This window comes from Bactrocera neohumeralis, chromosome 3 (genome assembly GCF_024586455.1).
Source record: "Bactrocera neohumeralis isolate Rockhampton chromosome 3, APGP_CSIRO_Bneo_wtdbg2-racon-allhic-juicebox.fasta_v2, whole genome shotgun sequence".
Lineage (NCBI taxonomy): Eukaryota > Metazoa > Arthropoda > Insecta > Diptera > Tephritidae > Bactrocera > Bactrocera neohumeralis.
The window spans coordinates 22185389-22201237 of NC_065920.1; the positions used below are offsets into that span (position 1 = coordinate 22185389).

General features: G+C 31.6%; 1 protein-coding gene and 1 long non-coding RNA gene across 7 annotated transcripts in view; one reads left to right on the forward strand and one right to left on the reverse strand.

Moving 5' to 3' along the window:
• Positions 1 to 15849, reverse strand: part of LOC126753597 (protein turtle homolog B) — a 284120-nt gene that overhangs the window by 175074 nt on the left and 93197 nt on the right. The gene's annotated exons all lie outside the window — the stretch shown is intronic.
• On the forward strand, positions 1136 to 2226 carry LOC126753607 (uncharacterized). The gene is made up of 3 exons (XR_007666199.1): positions 1136 to 1247; positions 1987 to 2042; positions 2124 to 2226. It is a non-coding gene; the product is annotated as an uncharacterized LOC126753607 (long non-coding RNA).

Consider the following 15849-nt stretch of genomic DNA (forward strand, 5'->3'; position numbering starts at 1 on the left):
TGAATAAACTGTTTTATTTATCATTGTGTGCTTACCGTGTTACGTGCTGACATATGTCATAAGCGAAGTGGCATTCAAAAACAATATGTCCTGTGAGCGTCAAAAATAAGTTAATACCACTACTAGCAATGTTGATGACGAGTTTATGATATAACACAGTCGTACGAGGTGGCATTTGTACTAAACAAGCCACGTTAGTGAGGAAAAATAATATTTTACGAGGAGCGCCTAGCAGTAATTGAACTTAAAAAACGAGACTAGTTAGGAACTAGTTTCCCAACGAAAATTGAACCAGGCCGAATAGTAGCTGACTTGATCGGAATGTGAAACACTCCTAGTAGTGAAAAATATCATGTTAACTACAACGAGCAGCTCCTAGCATTAATCGAACTTACCAAAAGAGACTAGTTAGGAACTAGTTTTTCGACGAAAATTGAACTAGTCCGAAAAGTAACTGACTTAAGCGCATTGTGAAACACTATGCTTAAGTTATTTTTTTTTAGCATTATTAGACTATATACTTAGCATTAAGCACAATTAGAATAGATGCGAATGTTAGAAAATTGAGTTTAATATAGTTTTTGGAAAGAAATTTAAGGGCAATGAAGAAGTAATCGCGGAGACTGAGCCCTATTTTGCAGAGAAATGCCAAACCTACTATAATAATGTTAACCAGAAACAAGATTATTATAACCGGTGTATTGGTTACTATGAATATCGATGTATTCTGATTATAATCTCAAACTAAAGACATTTGTTTTGCGCCTTTTTTGAACTAGTAGGAAACTGGTATAATTATGGTAATAATTGGTATATCGCTTATCGATAATCGTATATCGAGAAGTTTTAGCTTTCATATGATGTGCTCGAAATAGTTTAGTGTGTGTTCATTTCAACTAGTATGAGACTGGTACATACTATCTAATCAAAATCTATCAATTGACAACTGAAACTACTTGCATTTACTGTAGGGATGTTAAAGAGTGACTTTTTCAATGCATTCACAGCTATCATAATCGAAGCGTTTCGAATGAATTTATACTGATTTGCTGCAGTTGAGGAGTATATGTGTGCAAATTTATGGATTCGAATTCAAAATCGAATAGTAAAAATATATTTCAGTTAGCGAGTGAATTTTAAGCAGTTTCGTTATGTAGTGCCAAAGTATAGAAAAATGTTTGGAAATATTTTTGAGCGAATTTTCATAAGCTATTTATTATACTGTTATGCATTTGCACAGAACACGGGTACTTGAGTACAAAATAAATTCTAGAAAATGAAATTATGTATAATAATAAAAAAATTTTAGTAATGAAAAAAAACAACCATAACTATGGTTACTATAAACCTTTCACAGGTGCAAAAAATACCTTTGAACGGTCGATTTGCATGGCAGCTATATGATATAATCATTCGATCTGGAAAATTCATTTAGATATTGTGGTGTTGCTTAAGGCAATAGTCCGTGCCAAGTCTTATGAAGATATCTTGTCAAATAAACAAGTTTTCCATACAAGAACTTGATTCTTGTTTCAGTTTGCTATATAGTGGTTCGATTCGAATAATTTCTTCGAAGATTCTAGCGCTGCTTTAGACAATAATCCACGCCAAATCTTGTGAAGCAATCTTGTCAAATAAACAAGTTTTTCATACAGGAACTTGATTTTGATCGTTCAGTTTGTATGGCAGCTATATGATATATTGGTCCGATTTGAACATTTTCTTCAGATATTGTAGCGTTGGCTTGGGCAATAATTCTTGCCAAATTTCATGCAAATATCTTGACAATAAAAAAAGTCTTTAATACAAGAACTGAACTTTTATCGTACCATATGCCATATACTTAGTTTAGGGTATAAAAAATTTAAATAAACAATAAAATTATATAAACAAAATTTTAATTAAAAACTAAGAAAATAATAATACAATAAAAACCACAAAACTAATGATTTATTTATTATTATTTTTTTTTTGTTTTTCAAACAGACATCCACGTATACAGAACGGATTATGACGAGTTCATAATATTCAACAAAGCCACGGTATGCGATAAACAATTACTAAAAAAGCAAAGAGGTATTACCATACTCTATTTAATTCTCCCATAAAATCATAATTCTTAGGAAACCTGGAAGGATGCACGCGATATATGCCGTGAGCACACAGCAAATTTGGTCTCACTTGAGTCACAGAAAAAGCTCATAGCTTTGCATATGTTTTTATTTGCCAACGGTAGGCACATGTTGAACATTTGTTGTTGTAATTAAGTAAAAATATTTTGCAATTAAACTTATTTTATAGACTTCTTGCAGACAATGGTGAATAAGGCAGATCGTGCTTTTATATATTGGAGCGGTGGCAACGATCTAACACAGCCAGGTACTTATGAGTGGGAGGGCACGGGCAAAGCATTTAACTATACACACTGGCTAAATGGTCAACCGGTGCATATTGAAGGCGGCGGCTGTATACAATTTGGCGATGGTGGCTTTGGACGTTGGTCCATAGAAAATTGCGAAACTAAGCGGTTTTTTGTTTGTGAGCGTATGCAAGATTAATTACAAAAAATTATTAAACTTTTTTTTTAATTTTTGAACGAGAGGGTAAGTTAACGCCATTATTTTAATAAATTAAATATTTATAGCCAACATTGTGCCTATATTTTTAAATTAAATATTGCTGAATAAAAATAATGCTTAAATTGAAATATGCGCCCCCTTTCAGCAAATAAAGGCAAGGCAAACTGAAGGAGCGCTGGGTAGTTGATTTTTTCAAGTAGTTAATTGGCCGCGCACAAGTAGCATAATGGCCCAGAGAGCAAGCAAGTGGAATGGTATGGAATGCAGCGCAAATGTATGCTTACGAGTAAACAAAAATGCGCAACGGCGTTGTGGCCGGCTGTGGTCAGCGCTGCCAACGGAACTGGCGCATAATAAGCCAAGTTGCAGCAGGAGCCGGAATGAGTGCAGTCGTAGGTGAAGAGCAGTGAAGTGTGACGGAAAGAAGTGAACTGCAGTGGATCATATTTATATATATATATATATATGTATATATGCGCATATACATATGTAGCTGTGGGTTTCATGCGGCGCAAAATTGCGAAGGGTGGTAAGAAATAAGGAGACCTTTATATACTAAATAGAAAACAGGACTAGCAAACGTGAACTCAAATCAAATGTCCCAAAAACTAATAGAAACAAGTTAGAATGTTCGTAGGTGAAGGACATTGGTATTTAAAAAATGTGCCACTAGTCGCTTAGTTTGAGAGATATCGACCTGAAATTTTGGACAAGTCGTTTTCTTACCGAAGAGCTACTTATTTGTCGGCATAGCCGATATCAGGCTAATATAGCAAATAGCTGCCATACCGTTCACTTTGTATCAAACTCAAATTCTTGTATGGAAAACTATTTTATTTAAGGAGATAACTACACAATATTTGGCACGGAATATTGTCTAAGCTAGCGCTACAACATGTGAAGAAATGTTTCCGATCGAACGACCATATCATATACATAGCTGCTATACAAAGTGAATGATCAAAATCAAGTTCTTGTATGATAAAGTTTTTTATTTGAGGAGATAAATGCATGAAATTTGGCATAGATTATTTTTTAAGTCAACGCTATAACATTTGAAGAAATTTTGTAGATAGGACCACTATATCATATAGCTACCCTACATTTCGAACAAAAAAAGTTCAGTTCTAGTATAGAAAACTTTTTTATTTGTGGAGATATCTGCATGAAATTTGGCAAGAATTATTAACAAAGACAAAGTTATAATATTTAGAGAAATTTTTCAGATCGGACTGCTTTATCGTAAAGCTGTCATACAAACCGAATGATCAAAGTCATGTTCTTGTAGGGAAAACTCTTTTATTTAAGGAGATAACTGTACGAAATTTGGCATGGATTATTGTCCAATACAACGCTACAGCACTTAAAGAAAATTTCCGGATCAGACGACTATATTATATAGCTGCCCTATATGTTGAACGATTAAGGTTCAGCTTTTGCATGGAAAACTTTTTTATTTGACGAGATATTTACATGAAAGTTTGGCAAGAACTATTGCTTTAGACTACGTTACAATATTTGAAGAAACTTCTCAGATCAGACCACTATATCATATAGCTGCCATATAAACTAAACCTTATAAATCAAGTTCTTGTATGTAAATTTCTGTATCTGTGACGATTATTTTAACTTTGTGGAAACCGAAGTTAACGTTTTTTGTTGTTGTTGTTCTTTTTTGTATTTTTGTGCTATTAAATATTATCCATATTTCTTAAAGTACGAACTTTTAAGAGTTTCATACAAAATAATATGCCCAGCACTCATATTACGCTTGCAATCAATTATGTTTTCCATGCCACACACTTCCGTTATGTACATTACCAGCGCTGTTGCTGCACAATAGCTTATTGCATTTTCTTTGATTTCAATTTTTAATAAAATTTCGAAAATAAAGTTTACCAAGTATCAAACTTAAAGTTTTAGCACGCATGCACACGCATATGTACACACAATAATAATAACGGGTGAATAGCAAAGGCAAGCATGTTGCTGCAATATGGACTACTTAGGCTAGAGCAAACTTTGGTTACAGAATGCACACTCAAACACACGCACAAATGTTTATTATGTTTGTGTAAAATATGCGGAGATGCACACGCATTGCGTTGTATTGTGTATGTGTGTGTGTGTGCGGTGTTGCAATGCAATCTGGCAACATTGTGCAAACTTTATTGTTTTCCAGTTACAACAAACACAATATAAAGTAAGCACACAACAACAAAAATAATGCAGCAAAGAAAAAGGAAGGCAAAAGGCGTAAATATAGGAGACAAGCAAAACTCAAATACAAACTACGCTAAAGTGCGGCAAGCATAAACATATGTGTTGCAGCAACAACAAACACAAGCACAGCGGCAATATCGGGTTGCTTGCATGCATGCCACGTCGTCCAAAAGTATCGAGAATTTACCACTTTGTTATAATTTTATTTAAATTTCAACTGCTGCGTGCCGTAAAAGTTTTAGTGCCCTTTCAAGTGGCGCCCCACCCCAACCGCTCGCTCACCAGCGGTTCGCACAGAGCAGGCAACACAGCTTCCACCCACCCAAGCGCACAAGTACAAAAGCTTTTTATGCACTTTTTTGCGCCATTTGACTACTGTGCATATTTACATTTGCCCCTCGTCGCTGCCACCGCGCTTTGTGGTCTCACTTATATTGCTTGTGTGTGTGTTTGTGTGTGCTTAAATGGCATAGTGGGCAACAATATGCTTGCAAACTACTACAATCGCATGCGGTTGCACAAATCGCATACAAATTTGCGCTTTTCGCACACAAACACACAGAAATGTATGCCTCAAATGCGCTCAACTGTCATACCATTAAGGCCGCGTCCATATTCAAAAGTATTACACATACGTTTATTATTTATGTCGCCATTATTCTGAGAAAAATTTCTTATCTCCACTTTTGCGGCAAGGCGAAGGGGCATCATGCTGCTTGTTGAGCTCATATTTTTAAGTAGCAAATTAAAAATATGTGAAGTAAACGAAAATATGCCATAAATGTGCCTATGAACAACGGAATTGACTGTAAGCGGATATACAAAGTATATTTATATATATAATGTAGTTTCTGAAAGTAAAAACATTGAAATTTAAAATTTTTGAAAATCCGCCTAAAGGTAGGCAAACAAAATTTCATCTGCAGATAAGAACTATGTACATTTAAACCTTTTTCTGGGTACGGTTCCATTAGAAAGAAGATACGTAAGCACTACATTAAAGCTCTCTTCTGAATATGTTTTCATTGAAGAACATAGCCATATGTCATAGAAAAGTTCAAAAGTACTACTGCATTTAATCATGAAAGCTTCCTTACCGAAATTTTGAATAAAAATTTGTAATCGATAATCACCTACTAATAAGTTTAATGTAGCAGAGAAAGTCTATGGCATTTTAACAGAGTTGAACGTTGGCCATAAACCATAGAGTCCGAGGGCTTAGCAGCGTATTTTGTTAAACCCTTTCCGTAATAGCGCCTCGATTAAAACTGGAGTTATATGGAGCCTCGCAGTATCATAATATTTATAGAATTTTAACTACGAAGTCAAAGGATTTTCAAACCAAAAAAAAAGATCTCAAAATATTTTCTCAATAACCACGCACAATATTCTGGACTCAAGCCCACTTGGCCAGCAGCGTGGCCATAATTTGCACATTAAAAAGCATTACCCATACAAGTGTATTGAATAGAAATAGGTGGGAGTAGTAGTAAATTTCCAGTTAACTGTGTACGTGCCAAATGGCTGTAGCATAATAGGGGTTTCATGTTTATATGTGTCCGCCATTTGGAAAAACTAGTTGCTTGCGCTGGATGCAGGACGACAAATGTACAGTGTGTCAATTTCATACAAGCGTTCTTTAAATTTAATTGTTAACTTAATTATTTTTGTTTTTAAATAAAGATTGTGTTTTTAATTAAAAGTGAGAAATTAATTTTTTGCAATTTATAACGGTTTATAATTTTTTAATGTGGATTCATTCTAGGTAGTAAGATATTTGATAAATTTAAAGATAATTGCCAACAACAACACTGAAAATATTAAAAATTCAAAAAATTGAAATGTTTAAAAATTGAAAAAAAAAATTGTTAACTAAAGAAAAATTAGTAAATAATTAAATATTTCTAAAATAAAAGAAGAATCAAATACTGAAAAATTTATTAATAAAAAAATAAATATTAAAGAAAAGAAAAATATTAAAAATACACATAAAATATATAATATTTTTATTAAATGTTTTTTAATTTACAGATTAATATTTTTTTGGTTGATATTTTTTAAGTGATTTTAAATAAATTTTTTAATTACTTATTTTTTTAATTTAATAATTTTAATATCATTAATATTAATCCCTATTTTTTTGGTCGATGTTTTTTTTTTGAGTTAATTTTTTAATTACTTTTATTTTTAATTTAAAGTTTAATAATTTCAAAACCTTGTTTTTAGCGAAACGTTGGATTTTTTATTTACTTTTGGTAATTTTTTAAAAAATTTATATATTTTCATTAACTGCAATTTTAATTTCATGCTTCGAAAATTTGTCAACTGAAAATAGAAAGCAAATAAAAAATACAAAAAAAAATAAGAAAAGGAATATTATATCCATTAAATAGATAATATTTTTTAATTAATATTTTTTTCTGTGTTTCTTGGTGAATTTTTTACGTAACCTAATCTTTTAATTTAAAGTTTCATAATGTCAAAATAAAATTATTTAAGAAAAAATTAAAATACATTTTTTTTAATTTTCATTAACTTTTCTTTAATTTTCATTAATTTTTTTTGATTTTTCCTAATTTGAAGTAATTTATTAATTCATAAAATTGCTAACTTTAAATTTAGTAAACTTGAAAATTTAGTAATTTCGAAATAAAATTCTTTCACAAAAAATTTAATTATTTTTTTTAATTTTTTTTGATATTTTTTTTTTATTTTGAACCAATTTTTTTATTAATTAAATTTTTTTTATGTTAGGTAATTTCGAACTAAAATTTTGTAATAAAATATAAATTTTTTTCTAAATTTTAATTTTATTTTTTGATTTTTGTTTCTAAATTTGAAGTAATTTTTTAATTAAATCAATTTATATTTTTAAGTTTAGTAAATTCAAAATTAATCTTATAAATCTTTACTCTTTTTAACTTAATTTTTTTTATTTTTAATTTTTAATTCTTCAGTTTTAATTAACTTCATCTCTGATTTAAAGTTTAGTAATTTTAAATTAAATTTTTTAATCTAAGCCTAATCTGTAGCTCTGAAAGTATTGTTTTCAAAATTTAAAAAAAATTGCTTAGGATATTTTTTTGAAATTTTAATAAATTATTTAAAAAAATTAAGTTTTAGTTTAATGTTAGTAAATCTGAAATTATTCTTATAAATCTTAGTCTAATCTATACCAAAAAATCAAATAATTAGAAAAAATTATTAAATTTATTTTTGGTAATTTTTTTTCGAAATGTATTTTTTTTTTTTTTAATTTCCTCCATTTCTTTTGGAAAGTATAATGAATTCAAAATTATTTGCCTGCCCTTTAAAAAAAAATTATAAACGCATCGTTTTAAATTAGCAACCAAAACTATAAATCCGATGAAGAAATCTGAATAATTTTTCAATTTTTTTTTTGAATATTTTATTATTTTTTTTCATTCTCAATGTAAGGCTTGATGAAAAATATTGATTGAAAATATTAATTTTTTTTTCAAAATTAACCTTTTAAAGAATATTATTAATGCAACCTACAAAATTAAACGAAACTATGAAGCAAACCCTAAAAATACTCGTCTATGTAAATTTTATCAACACAGTTGTTATAGTTTTTGATTGACATACGAATGTAAAAACTGAAATATCAAAAAAAAAGTTCAAAAAGAAAATAAAAATTTTTAAGAATAAGAAAAACTCAAACCAAATGTAAAATTAATTTCAAAAATCAAAATTTTAGTTAAAAAAAATCCGAATATAAAATTTTCTTTAAAAAAAATAAAAATCAAAGCAACTGCAAATATTTGCCAAAACGAGAGCACTGTGCAGCATTAGAGTAGTTACTTAGTAACTGGCATACAGAGCAACAGAGTGGCGCGGCCGCCAACGCTCCATCGTCCTCGTCGTCGCTGTTGCATTCGCATTGCTTTGTTGTCGCCATATACGACATTTGTTTGAGAATTTATTTACCAGTTATATTTGAATTGAATTTGGAAAGCAAGTCACGTTCAGTAAATGCCATCGTCATAAGCGCACGCAGCGCGCAGAGAGATAGAAACACAGCCAGAGAAAAAGGAGCGACTTGGGAGCACAACGAGTGACGGGCAAAACGCAGCTGTTGGCTTTAAAGAGGTAGCAAAAACAGCAAAAACGGTAGCAACATTCACAAATATATTTACTGTCTAAAATCTTACGTTTTTGTAATAACAGCAGCAACAATAGTGCATTGAAAGTGCAACAAACAAGCAGTGGCAAAACAAGTCCACAAAAACACAGCCGAAGACACAATAAGACAGCGTGTTGGAGAAGCAGCAACTCTGCAAACACCAACCAACATTTGCATGGAGAACGCGACAATGTTGGAGTGCACTAAAGCAGCAATGCTGCCGCCTTCATTGCCGCCAACGTCGCAGCAGGCGCAATCAACAGAAATACAACGCATTCGTGCCGTTCTCCCAGCGATAGTAATATTTGTGCTCGCTTATATCTCGGTGTTGTTCATACGTTCGCTACTCGCCACACTCGCCTATTTGGCCATATTGCTGGCGCTGTTTCATTTCTTCTACAATATGGTGTTCTGAAATGCAGGAAAAGCAGGTAAGGCCATTGATTTGCTCGCCAGTGGAGATGACGGGGCCGCAGTGGTAATATGTAACTGGGAAACTAAAGTCTTGAATGACAACTGTGGCATAGGTGAGCAACGATGGGCATAAAAAGCGTGCAGAATGTTGGCAAAAGGTGCCACAAGTAAGAAAACATAATCGGCGATTGGAATCTGGATACGGAAAAATCCGGGAGCGGGTGAGAAAGAGAGTGAGAAAGAGAGAGGGAGAGCGAGCGTTCGCCAAGGAATAGCTTGCCCTGGGACAGTATCCAATATCCAATCTCCAATATTTTAGTTATTTCAATTTAGTGTCGCATAATATTGCCAAACTTTTGTACCGCATTTTCTATGCATTTATAATATTGCGTATGTATATGTGTATATGTGTTGCTTTTGTTTAGTAGTAGGAAGTGTTGGACACCAAACTATAAATACAAAAGTTTATTACTTTAGCCAAGTTGGTTTGGTTTTGGGCAATTTAAATGTATGCAAGCTTTGAGGCCAGCCAAAAGTGGAATCGCTGCAGTTATGGAAGAGGAATAGAAGGAGAAGATATATCGAAATTGTTTTTGTTTTCGAAAGATATTCGCTTTACTACAAAAATAAGAATAAAACCATTGTAAAAGATGGTGAAGGAGTTATGAAGTCTAGTTACATTCAATGAACTGTGTTATGGCGCGCCTAAGTGTATGCTACGACCATATAAAACTTAATAAAAAACTGAGCTGAAAACGTTATAATAAATAAATAAATAAAAAGCTAGATAAAACGTTAAATTTGATTGCATCGAAGCTAGAATATTCTTGCAAATAAAGCACCTTCCGCACAAGAAATTTATTTTGATCGAACACTTTGTATGCTATAATCTTTCAGCAGAGATTGTACTCTTGCCTTGAACAATAGTCCCAGCTATATGTCATGAAGATAACTCATCAAATAAAAAAGTTTCATAGACCGATTGGATTTTGATAGAAAGTTTTGTATGGTAGCTATATGCTATAGTCGTCTGATCTGAACAATTTCTTCAGAGATTGTACTCTTCCCTTAAAAAATAATCCCAGGTAAATTTCACGAAAATAAATCATCAAATAAAAAAGTTTTTCATAGACTGATTGGATTTTGATCGAACACTTTGTATGACAGATATAAGATATAGTCGTCCGATCTGAACAATTTCTTCAGAGATTGTACTCTTGCCTTGAACAATAATCCCAGCTAAATTTCATGAAGATAACTTATCAAATGTATAAGTTTTCCATATAAGAGCAAGATTATGATCGTTCCATTTATAGGGCAGCTATATGCTATAGTGGTCCGATGTTAATGGTACTAACAAATGAGAAATTTCTTGCCAAGAAAAAAATGTTTGAAAAATTTGAGAGAAATCTCAAAAACCGAGAGACTTGTCTCTTTTTCTCTTTGTGGCAACTTAATATAACCCCTTCAAGGTATAAAAAAAACAAAATCCGATTATTGTGGAAATCTAAATATTAGCTGTACATAATATAAAAACCAGATAAACAAATATAATTTTACCTTCGAAAAAAATTACAAACTACGCACGTACATTGATGTACGTATGCATATATTGACATAAGTGAGCGGAAATCTGCGCACAAAAATGTAAACAATGATAACTTCATTTTTGCGACTACTCTTCCATTATTTACCGCATAACTTATTATAATTTTTTCGCGACGTTTTTATTGTGCTTACCACGTAACTTTGCGACGTTGCAAAGTTTTCTTCGCTACAAAAACAAACACCACAATGCGGCTTATCGCGACGAGAGCCAAGCAAAACGTCAGCGTCAGCACAAACACAAACACTCGATGACGCCATTCACACACACGCTTTTTTACATACAAATAGGTAGCTAAGCGGCAGTATTTGTATGAAATGCGGTGCTACCTATGCACACACACACGCGCATTTACATATTTAGAGCTTAAGAATATTTGTAAGTTAAAATTGAATATAATAAGGTGAATTTTATATATGGAATACAAGATGCTCGGTGAAAAATAAACAATGATAAAGAAAAGATGCAAGTGAAGTTAAAAATAGAACAAAAACATTAACTTTGGGTGCACTGGAGCTATAATACTCTTAACACACATATAAGGAAGCTTCCATACAATAGCTTGATTTTGAACGTTCAATTTGTATGACAGCTATATGCAATAGTGACCCGATTTCGACAATTTCCTTGGAGATTGTACTGATGTCCGATACAATAATTCAGGCCGAATTTCGTTAAGATATCTTATCAAATAAAAAAGTTTTTCATACAAGAACTTGATTTTGATCGTTCAGTTTGTATGACAGCTATACGCTATAGTGGTCCGATTTAAAAATTTTCTTGGAATATTGTAGCGTCGATTTCGAAAATAATCTGTTCCAAATCTCGTGAAGATATCTTAACAAATAAAAAAGTTTTTCTTACAGGAACTTTATTTTGATCGTTCAGTTTGTATGACAGCTACATGCTATAGTGGTCCGATTACGACGGTTCTAACAAATGACTAGCTTCTTAGGGTCAAGTGAACGTACGTAAATTTTCAGCGCAATATTTCAAAAACTAAGGATCTAGTCGCTTTTTCTCTTCGTGCAAACTCAATATACCCACCCAATTCAAGGCAAAAGAAAAAACAAAAACTAAACACGCTTTGGCAGAAAATGTTTACGTGAATACTTTAATTAAATCCCTCAGCGGAAGTTTCATTATAAACAACCAACAGGTATATACAAGTACTATAGAAATATATATGTATGTATGGGTATTTAAATAAGAAAGCAAAAGCAACAACGTAACGGTGAATTTGAAAGACAAAAAGTTGAAAAGAACTTAAATAATGCAGTTGGTATGCAATTTATTAATTGTGCGCTTGCTTGCTTTTTGCTCAACTTTGTACTTTCTGCGTTTAAGGCGCAATATTTCGATATACACGATGGGTTCGTATATACTTGCCTACATACATATGTACATATATGCATTTATGCGCATATGTATGAATATTTATTTGTATATATGAAAGTATGCACGAGTTAACTGAATGAGTTACTTTTTGCATGATCACTTGAAAAATATGTAGGTGAGGCGCAGCACCTGGTGTCTACCCGAAGAGAACCAGCTGGCATGCGATTTCAGTGGTAAATATAGTATATTTATATATATGCATAGTTCAGCATTTATGTACATATGTGCAGTTATGCATACACCCACTTTGGATTAAAGTGTAATATATTCTGGATTTTTTTTTGGCGTGAATTGCCAATTAATGAGTTTTTATTAACCTTGATTAAGTAGGCAAAAAATTATTTCACAGAAAAAAAACAAAAAAAAAAAGAAACAATTTTGAAGAGCTTTTAACGGTTTTTTTTTTTTTAATTTTTATAGACGCGATTTAAAAAGCTTTTATATTTAAAATTTGTAGATTTTGATGTTATTATATAAAATTATTGCAAAAGTTTCGCTGGTTTACTCCGAATATTTTCAAAGAAATAAGCCCTAGAACCATTGCACTTCATGCTGCGATCTATATAACCGGAGAACTTTGAGGCTCGTTTCCTCGAGACTAACTTTTTTCATCCGGCCAAAATTGCGAGCGAATTATTTAACTGATCTACTTGAACTAAAGCGTATTTATAGACAATTTTATGCAAGTGCGTGATAGAGCGCTTTTCCGAGAAAAATGGCATTTTGACAGTTGTTTAAGTATTTTGATCTCGAAAAACACAGGTAAAATGGCATTTTTTCACAAAATCCTGGCCTACATCCCCGAATTTTCGAAATTCTCAAAACCCTCTACTATGCACTTGATAAAAGCTTCGAGATTAAAAAAGATACTTTTTTCGTTTCGGATAAGAAGTCTAGCCAGTTGATATTTCCGCCAGTTTGCTTCTTTTGTTTGTCATAAAATAATTTTTATTTTGTAGTTCAATAATATCTCTTAATATATACGCAATAAAATCGGATGTGATCTGTTTTTATTCTTCCATAATAAAACTGCAAAAATTTGGCTTTTTTGACGGTACTAAAGGTATCTCCTACCTTAAATTCGTCACATCAAAGCATATACATATGTATATATCAATTTCTAATAAAGCTAAAATGATGGACTTAAACAAGTTTAGAATCAGAGCTTTAAGAGCTTTTCTAATAATTTTATTTGTTTGCTATTTACTAATATGTATTTACCGCTCAGTTTTCATACAATAAAACGAATTTGTGCAGCTTTCAAAGAGCTTTTGGTAGTTATTTCATAAAAAAAACGCATTTCTTGTTAATGAAAAAGTTTATCAAATACTGAGTAAATACTACACATCTTTTAGATACTATGATTTAGCATTTAAAAGCTTTTTTAAGTATATTTTATTAACAGTGCTTTCAAAAGAAACAAAAGAAAGCTTTAGAACTTTCACTAAAACTTAAATTTGAAATATTAGTAATTGCAGAGTACAGTCTCTGAAATAATCTTATGGAACTTTTGGGGATGCAATCGTAATCCTCTAACTGAAAATTTTTAAATAATAACCAGAACACGAATTATGTTTTTTTTTTTTTAAATTAAATACTTCCATATGCAATATGCAAAAGCTTTCAGATTTCGATATATTTGAGCATTTTTTTTGTTTGTTTCTAAAATATGTATATAGGGCCACGGAAAATGTGCTTTACGATCGGTATAAAGGACACAAGCAACTTTTAGTGATTTTTACTACTTCAGCTCTCATAAATTTTTATATGAAATATTTTCTGGTGTTATTATTATAATTGACTGAGCTATAAAAGATTTATAGGTTTTTTTATAAATTGGAAAATTAGAGCTTTCGTGAAGCTTTTATGTGAAGCAACATCTGCGCTTAAATATTCTCTTTTTCAAAAATTAAGCCAAACATAATCACTTTGAATATTAGAGTTTTCATAAAGCTTTCATAGAATGTAATTTGCAGTATAATTTCTGTCTGTCTGAATTTTAAGTTTATTTAATATTGGCTTTAGTACATATGCTTTTGATGACAATATGTACATATATTAGAGCTTTAATAAAGCTTTCATATGTAGCAATTTTTGACGCACTATCTGTTCTTGCATATTTAAGTAGATTTTTAAGGTTTAAACCTATATGAAAAACTTTAGTGCTTTCATAAAGCTTTCCTAGAATATTAGAGCTTTCACAAAGCTTTCATAGAAAGTAATTTGCCATACAATCTCTGTCTTTGAATATTAAGTTTATTCAATTTGTGCTTTAGAACAAATGATTTTGATGACAATATGTATATTAGAGCTTTATTAAATGTAGCAATTTTTATCGCACTAACTGCTCTTGCATATTTAAGCAGTGTTTTAGAGCTTAAACCAATATGAGTAACTTTGAAGATTGGAGCTTTCATAAAGCTTTCATAGAAAGGAATTGGTAACACACACTCTTTCTTCAAGTATTTTAGTTTATTTAATTTTGGGAATTAGAAACTTGAAACGTATGTATCTACGCAGACGCATATCTTCACATCTCCATGGAATTCAAAATTTAATTTTAATAGCATTTAAATATATTTTAATTTAAGAATGCTCTATGCGCATAAGCTCCTTTCATTAATTAAAATAAATTCAAAAGCTGCATATCTTCAATATGTCTTAACACACAATGCATGCGTTAAGCATTCATAAACATTGCTTAGGCTAATCGCATTAAGTTAAAGTTGCTGCTTTGTATGATAAAATATATGAATAACAATAGCGTATTAGTTATGCATACCACAACACGCTTTGATGGAAATATGAACGCTCGAAGCTGTGAATAAATTTCTGCATAATATTTAGATATTTTCCAGTGCAGACTATTAGATATTAGATATCGTTCTTTAAATCACCCACAAAACATATCGCCACTTACCTAAAATGAAAAGAAGAAGACATAAACGATTAGTTAAAAGTATAAAGAAATTGTACCAATGGGAAAAATAACAAAATTTAATTATAATTCTAATACTTAGATAATGGCGTATGATAGCGGTTTACATATATACAATAACCATTTTAATTTAAATAAATATTAGCACAATGGCAGCATTAGATTGTAAAGAACACACATATCAAAGCTTAATATCGAAAGCGGCAGCTTTTTGGTTAAAGAGAGACATTGTCGTTATCAACATCAAGCCACCAATAGAGTTGCTACCATATGTTTGTAGGTAGGTACATAGGTAGGCATATGCTTTGACAGTCAAAAAATTTGCACATCCAATTAAAAAGATAAAAGCAAGCGCGGACGACAAATTCCAGCAGCAAACAAGAGGCGAGCGCCTGCAAGGATGCCTTGGAGAGAATATGCGTTGATTGAAGCGAAATACCTGCGAGAGAAATGAAAGCGAAATGCCGCGCAAGAATTCGCGAGATTTTCATTTACATTTTCTTTTTTTTTGTTGCGTGTTTGTCTTATAAACGCTGTGCTTTGC